This window comes from Atta cephalotes (assembly GCF_000143395.1).
Source record: "Atta cephalotes unplaced genomic scaffold scaffold00045, whole genome shotgun sequence".
Classification (NCBI taxonomy): domain Eukaryota; kingdom Metazoa; phylum Arthropoda; class Insecta; order Hymenoptera; family Formicidae; genus Atta; species Atta cephalotes.
In genome coordinates this window covers 401709-411613 of record NW_012130109.1, presented here as the reverse complement: position 1 = coordinate 411613, position 9905 = coordinate 401709, and the positions used below count along the sequence as shown (strand labels likewise).

Sequence of the window (9905 nt, the reverse complement as noted above, 5' to 3'; positions counted from 1 at the left end):
TATATATATATATATATATATATATATATATATATATATTTTTATTTTATTTTTATTTTTAAATAAATTATAAATACTACAAATATGTAATATAAATTTTATAAAAACTGCCGAAATATGTATTATGAGTCATTTAAAAGAATAGTAGCTTCAGAATCTTAATGATTATATTTTGCACTCAGTTGCATAATCTTCAATTCTAAATTCTGACGACAAAGAAAGTACACGGAAAAAAAATTAATTGATACAGCAAACCTATAATTTTACTACGCGAATTCAACATCGATAGCTAAGAAGATTTGATTTAACAAATCTGGTTTAACAAATCGCTAATGTTATTCAGCTGTCAACTTTACTATTTTAACATAGAAAGTTGACTGTCTGTATACAATATTACGACTAGATTTGCTGAATCAGTGAAGTTTTCAGCTGTGTTTTTTTCCGTACAGGAAATTATTGTGTTGCAAGACGTTTCTTAACGTAATGTTTACAAATAATTAATATAATTAAAATCACATCTATCTAAATCTAATGAAAATGCGCGTTCGTTAACAAAATGCTTTCTATTTTGCTCCTGGTAGCAACGTGGAATAAAGATCGTGTCTTGCATCGCCTACTTTGCGCCTACGTCCCTAATCTCCCTATTGTTTCCCGGATTATTTCGCGGCAGAGGTGGCTAATTGCATGTCGCTGTCGACACGCGTGGGAAAGCGATAACAATCTCTACGCGTGACTTCACGACGTTATTTTACTCGGATCGTTCTGATTTTTTAAAAGAAAAAAATTGTGAATCACGTTTTTATCATTATTAAGTCCTTTTCTTGCGTTTATTTCAAAATTATTAAAAATTTACATAATAACTTTTCAACGTATTAATACTTAACACATCTCTATAAATTCTATTCATTCAAACTAGAATTTTCTATTCAAGTAGATAGTTATAGAATCAAAAAATCAAGGAGAGATTGATTCTTATCGATTCTTATCTTAGATTGTATGATTAGAATCGAGTACTCATTAAAACTAACTAAAATTTTTTGAGATTGAGATAGTTTTTACAATTTTTTATAAATTTGTTTTATAGAAAGACATAGAAAAAAAGCATATTTTATTTTATTTGAAACTTGTTTGTAATATATTCTTTGTAATATAATTGTAACATATTTGAAAAACTGACAGGATTTAAAATCATTAATTCCTTTATATTGAAATAAATTAGTTTTTAATTAAATTTAAATGAAATGCACACATGAAGATCAATATTGAAAACCTGATAATCTGATAATTTTGAATGCTTATTTATAATTTTTGTGTTACATTATTTAATTTTATATTTTCTAAGATTAATCTAGATAAAAAAGAAAAATAAAGCATTATTGAATTTTTCGCAAATTTATTATTTAACAACACATTTAATCCGTTCGTTGATTTTGGGAAGACGCTTCCGTCATAACCACTGTTTATCGTCATCGGCGACCGCACATCCTTCAGCGATTACGGAATGAGAATTCATCAGGGACATGCAGTCTGTCTTCCCTGATCGACGTTCCCGTTGTCGTGACGATTGCACGCGTGCGACTCAATTGACGAGATAAATTGAACAACATCCGGAAGTCTCTCCGCGTTGTTTCGTCTTACACAGTGTATAATATGGCGGAAGCTTTCCATGAACCAATTTACATTGTTTAATTACTCGTTGTCATACTTAATTACTTTTCTCGTACATCGCTTTCTTTTATTCGAGGACGCATGCAGGAAATGTTAATTTTTATGACAAGCTTGAAATTTTTTTTTTTATCATCTGTTGTTATCTCTCATAAACTTTGGAAATTAAATTGCGTTATTATTTCTGCACGGAGTTTTAATGAAAAATACAGTGAAATTACATATTTCTATATTTTCGGTTATGCAAACTTAAAGTGGGAACCTTCTGGATCCCGCGGTTTTCGATTGAAATTTTATTATGAAATTTTATTTTTACGTTACACGTAAAAATAATACATAGACATTGTGCTACGGCAATGCTGCAATATGTATAAACATTCGATTTTCAGATTCAATTGGATAGAAATAATATTTACCTTACTTTTTCAGAAACGTCCTTATATATAGTATTGCATATTCGCAATAATGCAATAGTTTTTGTGTACAAGCAATTTACATTTTGTTACAAAGAAAATTCACAACTCTCGAATCTTCAAGACGAATCCCAAGTAGGTCTGACTATGTTCGCTGCACAAGCAGAAATATGATTAACGTTCTGCCAGCCTTAATTACAATTATTTGGCAGTCACAGTTATTTTAGCTTATTGATAACTACAATCTCTGTGATCTCAGCTAATCAAACAATCTCAGCTAATAAAAAAATACAGTCAATTAGCTGTAATGTAGCTGTAATTTGTATGTCACAGCAAAAGCAAAGAGTAACATATATACCTGTTTTAGGTTAAAAGCATGTATCAGCGACGATCCATGCGGATCCATGCGTTCATTTAAGTAATAAAAAAGTAACTTAAGAACCTGTGTGTAATCAGCGTATTTATGAATTTGCGTCCGCGTAGTATAATTATATGTATGTTATAAATAATTAATTAATAATTGTAATGATTAATTAATCCTTAAATTTGATCTAATTCTAGTGAGACAAAGATTCCAGGTTGTTTCAAGTTCAATGCCAGCTGAAAAAAAATTTTTTTAAATTGTACTTTTACGTAATTTTAAAATTAAAATTAAACTTTCATTGAATATTAATTTATGAAGAACATTCTGCTTATTAGTTTATTTTATTCAGTTTATCACTATAATATATATGGCTATGACAACCTCTTTACAGCAAAATGGTTGTGCAGTTGAATGGCTGCAACGTCGTTTCTAAAGCCCAAAAATATTGTCCTATTTTTTGCTGCTACAACTTTGTCACAATAATAACGTTGTGGCAGTGACTGTCATAAACAAAAATAATGCTGCGGTATAAGCTGCGGCAACATTATTGAAGACATTTTGAAGCTTCACGGTGATTATGACAACCTTTCCGCAGCAAAATAATTGCGCAGTCAAATGGCTGCGACATTCATCTTCAAACCCCAAAAATGTTGTCCTATTTTTGTTGCTACAACTTTGTCACAATATTATAATGACGTTATGGCAATGACTGTCATAGACAAAAATGCTGCGATTTAAGCTGAGACGACATTATCGCAGACGTTTTAAAGCTTCATGTGTTACTTGGGATAGAACTTGAGGATAAATAGAAAATGTTGATCGCAATGAAAACATTTTCGCTTGAATTTTTCACAAGTGTCAAGCCTTATTTTCACCTGGATAGATAATCAATTGATTGAAATTGATTTTACCTGATTAATAAATCTAAAAATAAAATCTTCGTATAATCTTGTGATCCTTACTCGAGTCATTGTTGCCCCACCTCGTACTATGCGATGATTTCACACGAGCCGATTGGTGCAGCGGACTAACAGGCCGGAATCCTCCTCATCGAAAGTCCTCGGCGCCGGATGCGATAAAACGACTCGTCGTCGTCGTCGTCGTATTCATCATCGCTCTTCCAACACGACATCGATATAAGTGCGTTCACGCCGTTCGTCGGACGGACGTTGCAAGAGCGGCGCGGATAAAAGTCGGTAAAGTGTGTTAGGTCATTGCTTTTCAGCGACTGAGCCAAGTGATCCGTTACAGTCATCGTGGTACACGCGATCATAGGCGGTCGCTATGTTCTATTCTCTTTTTCGTACTTAAACCAACTGACTTTTTATTGTAAAGACTTGTCGTCGTGATGTCTCGAACGTAATCGAACGTGTTGTTTCCAAATAAGCCTAATCCGTGTGTAAATAATTATGATTTGCAACAGCGCGAGTGCTGAGAGGATTGCGTGCGGAAAAGTCAGTTGTGCGTGATGGAATATGATCAGTTTTCACATTCGCTGTATTTATACAGCGATACAGATTGAGGAGTTATTTTAAGGGGAAAAAAAGGAGTGCATGGAAAAAAAATTAATTGGGTGGTACTGCAAACCTATAATTTACTATGCGAATTCAACATCGATAACTAAGAAGATTTGATGGTTTAACAAATCGCTAATGTTATTCAGCTATCAACTTTGCTATTTTAACATAGAAACTTGACTGTCTGTATATTACGACTGTAGATTTGCTGAATCAGTGAAGTTTTCAGCTGTGTTTCTTTTCGTGTGCTTATATATATAATAGATATCGAGGCATACATTCAAAGACTGATCGCGTGGATGGAAAGCGAATTGTAGGGATTGACTGATGGTTCGGTACATGCCGAGGGAGTGGTCTGTTTGTTGTTTGATGATGACGCGTCGATAAGGCGCGTTTAATTGAGGGGAAAGAGGTTGGGTGTCCCACTTGTTGAACCATTACCGGTGTTTACAATACGAGAGTGCGTCGTCGCAACTATAAACGAGACAAAAGTGTTCCGCATTGGGAGCGATTATCACTCGATTAAACGTTCGTTATCGTTACGTTAAGATGAGTCGGAAGAAAGTATGGAATTCTATTATGCGACGGAAGAAGAAGAACCATTTGGATTTAAACTCCAAAGATGAGAATTCTCCTTCGGGAAACGTTTGTAAGTTTGTGAGGAAGTCGAGTATCTTGTTTCTTTAGAGAGTTCTTGCTCCAATAACGAGCAAGGTATACGGAAAGTTCGCATGATATCAAAGTATTGTTTATTTTAAAATATGAAGGTTTTTTTCTAAAATAGCAGATACTAGCTTTTTTTTTCTCGCTTTGACTTATACAGCGGATTCTTTGCTAACACCAACTGCTACGCTTCGTTGGTATTATTCTCGATTAACATACTTCATGCATTGTTTCAATAATAGCACAGTTACGTGTTATACAGAACATCGGCAGAAGCTCAGGGTCTTTTTGCGGAAATGAAAACCGCAACCTGTTTGCCTCACGTCAGTAAATACCTCGAATATGTGTGTATATACGCGTTGTGACTTCACATGGCGCTTTATCGCTCGTAAACTATCGTCGGTTCGTCTAGATTTACCACGACTGCGTAAAAGATTATTCATTATCCGCGCGAACATGATAAAATTGCGCAATTTCTGCAATACGGAACTGTCTTTCTTGCGTTGTTTTTTCTTTATTTTGTATATTTTTTTCTTCGCTCACCGATTAGAGTATAAATGATATCGCAATTTTGCGTTCCTCATTTCTCTACTAGATTTATTTTATACACCTTCGCTTTTCATCTCGCAAAATTTGATTTAAAATAGAGAGATTTCTCCGTCGCTGCGATTTTTCATTCGACTTTCTGGCGAAGGAAACAATCGGATATTACGCGCTTTACCTTTTTATTTCCTATAAAATTTTCATTTCTACTGTTCCTCGTCCCTCGACGTTACATCGGTCTGACGCCTTTCGTATTCGAGATTCCCGTAATCGGGAGAGAGAAAGAGAGAAGTCAGGACTGGCGGCATCTGCTGAAACATCGAACGGGAACGACACCGTATATAGCGAAAAAAAATAAAATATGACTGATCGTGAAGTGGTAGCTCACGAAACGGAAGAAAGAGAAATATAAGAAAGAAGAAATAAGTGCTAAACTGTAATGTAAGATTAATTTTTTTTAGCGGCTTAATTGTCCGATGAAGTTAATATGAAATCAAAGTCAAGGTGAGTTAGAGAAGCATTATTGCATTTCATAGACGATAAATGCTTTGGACGCTCTGGAAATAAACGCGAAAGAGTAATGGAGGAAAAAATAGGACAGAAAAGAAGCACGATTGCGGACAATCATTCAATAAAGGGAATGAAAATACAGATAAAAGAATGGGAAAGCCGACGGTGCGAATAAGCTCTTAATTGTATTTCATCGATTGGATTCACATCTGTTATCTTCTTTTTTTATCCGGAATCACTGCTAATAATGTCAAATTCTCCTCGAACTCTTTCGCGATCTGAAAGTAAGACATGAATTATTTACGGCGCTCTTTCGAAGCGGATTTAAAATTCGAATCACTCTGTTTCCATCGTTTCTGTGAAAATGGAACGGATGAATAAAGAGGAAGAAAATGACGGGGACTACGTTGCTTCTCCAGTCGGCAATTTTAATTGAAACGTCCGCGCATTTAATTAAAAATCACTGTCCGCTATGATATCTGAAATCGACTGACTAGTCAGCGAGACTCGATTCTTCACGCTCAGTGAAATTGCGTATTGTGACTCGGCTTTGACAACAAAAGAAAATAAAAAAAGCATTAAGAAAAAATAACTACAGTCATAAATATATGTATCGCCTGTTGCACAAAAGGAGGTGATGCGTAGAACGAAAACGAATTAATCGAAATACTCGTGTATTATTTGAAATTCGATTTAAAATTCTGATTAATAGTTAAAAGCATATTTTATGCTCAGTTATTTATAATTCAACAAAATATAATTGATAGTAAATGTACTAAATGCCCAGGCGGCATATCTCTCTCTCTCTCTCTCTCAAAGATGTATTAAATTTCTTAAATATATTAAAAAGAGCTACAAAGTGAAAACACAAAAATATAAGTGTTAAGCAAAATATATTAGTATGCACTAAAACAAATTAAAACACAAATAAATAGAAATGAAACAAAACATGTAAAAACATGTAAAAACTTTCAATAAATTAATAATATAAACATATTTGAAATAGCAACGGCCTATAACTAAAAATTACAAATTACGAAAATAAAGACTTTTTTAATTATACTGATTTCAGCTGGATGTACAAAAAAGTAATAAAATAATCTACTATGGTTATCGCAAAATATTAAAAATATTGCTGTTATATCCAATAGAAATCATCTTTGTAATTGTGCGGAAGATGGTACAGAAAAAACTCGTTATAGACACGCCGCAATATGTTGATTAATATATTAAGTTCATGTTAATGAAAAATAGCTAATAAAACAGTCTCAAAATATTTTCAATGTTAAGTATTAATAACATTAGTCAGAATATGATATCGGAAAAAAATATAATATCGATTGTATAAAAATTTGAGATTCAAAAAGCAATTTTTTAAAATTAGTTTTAAAATTAGTTCCAATGTTAAATAAAATAATATCAATCAGAATATAAAAATACCGTAGAACAAAAGGCTAAAAACTCGAAATACAAACAGTGTATCGATATATGTGCAACAATAAGATAAATAAACAATTTGCGATGGAGCTTCCTTGACGGAAACGGTAATAAAACACCATTTATTTTATATTCATTTCTATTTATTTTTGTTTTAATTTGTTTTAGCGCTTACTAATACATTTTACTTAGCACTTACATTTTTGTGTTTTTCACTTGGTTTGTAATCTTCTTTCATATATATTTAATTAATTTATTATTTGAAACATTCACATTATGCATATTAAATTTCATTTTTAGATGTATAAACTCAATATACGTTGAAAAAAAATTTTCGTTATAAGTTGTAATAATAGAATGGGACTAGTTAAGCAAAAGAATAAATTAGCCTTAATGCAAATATCTATAAAAACAGCGCAAATACGAAAATTATTGCGCTGAATACAATAATCTATTTCGGGCTGTGTCAATAGCTGAACATGTGTATTTTCCCGTTTTCATGCATTAAAAATAAAACTATTAAATGAGTATTTTTTTTTGGTCTACGTGTGGTAATTAAAGCGATTAATTGAAATCCAAATGTATAGTTTTTATTCAAGTTATTAGTGTTCTAATCGACATCGATATAGAACTTATTGGATCAACTATCTCTACTAATTTTATAAAGTCATTTTTTTATAAACTAATTTTATAAACTCAGATGCTCAAATGAAATTTGTCTTTATTGATATTTTTTATTCTATGTTAACAATTAAAGGTATATTTTATGTTTAATTTTTATTATAAAGAGTAAAGATTGTAATTTTTTTAAATTTTGTCAATTTAAAGATTTGAGTATTTTACAAATTATTATATTATAAAGTAAAAACTTTAAATATATTTCGTAAATGAGAAAACAATTTTTATTAATTATAAAGAAGTAAAGTGACTCATCCATGAAAGCATATTAAGCAGAAGAATAAGTTGAGTCATAAAGATAATTGTTTAACATGATTATATATTATTTAAAAAATAAAATAATTATGTATAGGTATATCAATTAAATCTTTATTAAAGTTTTTTAAATTTATAAGTAGATACTTATTAAGTCAGATGAATGTGTATCGTTTTAAAATAGTTTATTTAATAAAAAATGTCACAACTCCTGCTCTACTCTAACTGTAAACGATGGCTCTTCTTTGGATTGTAAATGATTAAATTTATATGTAATATAATGTTATATAATATTAGAAAATGCAATTAATTATTTTAGCATAATTATTTTAGATTAATCATTCAATTTAATTATTTAGATTAATTATTTTGAGACATAAATTGTTAGATTTTTATGTTCAGAACGAGCGTCAGGAAAGAGTGACTTGCTACAGTAAAATAATCGGACCAGAACTTTTACACGATTTTCCTTTGTGTTTTTCAAGGGGGAGACAGATTCCGTTGTTCGTTCAAATAGGTCTATTTGTCGAGATATTAAATAATTTCGACGTACCGACATTTCGAAGGCATAATCGCTAATAATGCAGCGCGAAGGAATCGGTTATATGGATTAGTTGGCGGAACAAATCGCACGATGTTTACGCGGATTGTGCCAAATATGGAACCACGCGCATCGAATGACCATTAACGTCTTCCTTTTTACGCGGAGTACGGACCAAGGCTGATGCGAAAAAATTTTAATGATCAGAGTGCAAGAAATAATATCTGAAATGACAGTTGAATTCACGATGTAAGACGAAATTGTCGTCTCTTTTGTAGATGGAGGACAATTTTCAATTATTTACTAGTTCGAATTTTTTAATATAATAGTTTAAATGCCGTCATCACTGCAGCGAATCAGATTGCGGATATAGACAGTTCATGATATGGATAACGTTGATATTAAGGAGAAGAAGAATCTTGAGGCCAGGATGCGATAGTCGACACCGACTCACACGTTATTCATATTGTAACCTGGTAACATAAGCGAATAATGATGTAAGGCGACTCCGCGCTTCTGTACTTCAGTTTCATGCAGTGTAACTATCTCGCTTAATTGTAGCTACTATTATCAAAATGGATGTTATGATTATGATACTTTTGATGCACGATATTTCTTATTTGAGAAGTCGATAGTGATCAATTGATTTAAAATTTTGATAAATCATATACGTTATAATTAAAAATTTATTTTGTATTATATACGTGTATGTGTGTGACTGGAATAAGAGAGTTTTATATATAAGTCTCTTGAATTTTAATTTATAGAAAATATTCTTATGATTTATAGAAAATATTTTTATGAAAAAAATTAATAATTGATAACTTGTGTGATATTATAAATCAAATTTTCTAATTAACTTAGTTCAAAGAAAGAAAAAAACATGAAATATGAAAAGAGAAAAATAAAAAAAAGATTTTTTAATATAATATTTTCATTTATGTTACATTTATTTGTATTAACTTTTAAAAGGCGAGAATTTATTTTTCACAATTTATTTTTCACAATCTCGCAATTTTTCCTTGTAAGTAAGATTTATTTTAATTCATTATTTATTTCTATTTCAAAATATGACACTGTTTCAGCGTCACAATAGCTTTTCTATCCTTTTTAAGAAATTTGTTAAATTTGTTAAAATAAAATATAAAATAAAATATTTCACAAAATATACATATAGTGTGTGTGTGTGTGTGTGTGTGTGTGTGTGTGTGTGTGTGTGTGTGTGTGTGTGTGTGTGTGTGTAGTGTAGTGTGTAGTGTAGTGTAGTCGTAGTGTAGTAGTGTAGTAGTGTAGTTGTCGTAGTGTAGTTAGTGTAGTGT

At 31.4% G+C, this 9905-nt stretch overlaps 1 protein-coding gene across 1 annotated transcript in view; it reads left to right on the top strand.

Moving 5' to 3' along the window:
• LOC105622479 overlaps positions 1–9905 on the top strand; it is a 101797-nt gene that overhangs the window by 78529 nt on the left and 13363 nt on the right. The gene's annotated exons all lie outside the window — the stretch shown is intronic.